The following is a 1606-nucleotide window of genomic DNA, read 5'->3' as shown; positions in this document are numbered from 1 at the left end:
TTTAGTGGATTAAAATCATATACATTTAAATCTTATTCATGCTACATATCCATCATGGCTCATAAGGGCATTCCACTTCCAGTCTCCCTCAGTCCAGGACTCAGGCTGCTAGAGCAGCTATCTGGAAAATTGTTGGTCTCCTAATAGGAACAAAGGCTACATGGCAAATTGTACAGTAGCTTTTAAAGATTCTACTAGAAGTAGATATTTGTCACTGATCTTCATATTAACTAAAGTTAGCCACGTGGCCACACTAAATTTCAAAGAGGTGGACCATGAAAGATAATTGTAAATATATGATGGACTAGGCCAAAAGTAACTAAGAGGAGATGATATTACCCATTAGAGAAAAGCCATCACATTACCCTCCAGACAGGGAAGAAACAAATATACATATTTTTGGTGTGAAATCAGATGAAGACAAATTAGCAAAATCTTTGTTTACTCTCCAGAGTTTAATTAGACAGTTTGGGGAAGCTCAAGAAAAGAGGACTTTCTTGTTTCCAGCACCTGCTCCTGTCCCCAGTCAAGTGTCCTCTAATACCATTAGAAGAAAGCTTGGTGTGATTTATATATGTACCAATGCTGCTTTTATACTTTTCATACTTTTTACTTACCTTTAGACTCAAGTATTTCTTTTCTTCCTCTTGACATTGCATTGTTTTGCTCAGCAGAAGAATAATACAGGAAAGACAATATCAATATTTTCTGCATATTGTTCTCCACAATTTTAACTTAGAGAAAATATCATGCAATTGCTATTATGTGTATCTGTGGTACAGAAGTTTTGAGAATGACCAAAGGAGATTAAATAGATAATAGATAGATGTGTAGATAGATAGCTAAAATAAATAATAAATAGGCTGAATAATAATACTGTACATTATTATTCTCAGAGTTCATGGTAGATTGGAGGAGTGGAAGTTCTGAACAAGTAAGATTTTTATTGCTTCTTCTCACGGGCACACCCATATTCTTGTTCTTGATTTCCTTTCTGAGAATTTTCATACTTTCATGTATAATAGCTGTTGAAATTCATTATCAGTAAGGTTGGGCTTCGGAAAAAAAGTCATCTTAAAAAGAGGACTCATATTTTAGAATTCAAAAATGGAGATGTTATGATATTAAAAATGATGGTAATCCATGAAACAAGTTAAAATGGTGATAGGCACAAATTATTTTGATGAATGTGGGTATGCCTCAGATTGCGATGACTGAGTATTTTTTAAAAATAAGATTTTTTTGTGTGTTTACTTTGGCTGCACATGTACTAAAATTGCAACAATACAGAGATTAGCATGATCACTGTGCAAAATTGACATGCAAATTCATGAGCTATTCTATATTTTTGCAATGATAGTTAACAATATTACATTGTGTATTTAAAATTCACAAAAAGGTGCTCCCTTTAGCCTCGTATATACTAAAATTTGCAAAAAAGGTAAAGCTTAAATTAATCTTCTCACTACACACACACACACACACACACACACACACACACACAATGGTAACTATGCAGAGGTGATGGATATGTTAAGTAGCTTCGTTGTGATTTTTTTATGATATTTACATATATTTAAAACCATGTTGTACACTGTAAACATAT

General features: G+C 33.1%; 1 non-coding gene across 1 annotated transcript; it reads left to right on the top strand.

The window, feature by feature from the left end:
- Positions 1-1248: 1248 nt before the first annotated feature.
- On the top strand, positions 1249-1350 carry LOC111732944. The gene has a single exon (XR_002777766.1). It is a non-coding gene; the product is annotated as a U6 spliceosomal RNA (small nuclear RNA).
- The last annotated feature ends 256 nt before the right edge of the window (positions 1351-1606 follow it).

Source organism: Pteropus vampyrus, unplaced genomic scaffold (assembly GCF_000151845.1).
Source record: "Pteropus vampyrus isolate Shadow unplaced genomic scaffold, Pvam_2.0 Scaffold12, whole genome shotgun sequence".
NCBI lineage: Eukaryota > Metazoa > Chordata > Mammalia > Chiroptera > Pteropodidae > Pteropus > Pteropus vampyrus.
Note: the sequence above shows the minus strand (reverse complement) of the source record. Positions and strands in the feature narration are given on the sequence as shown.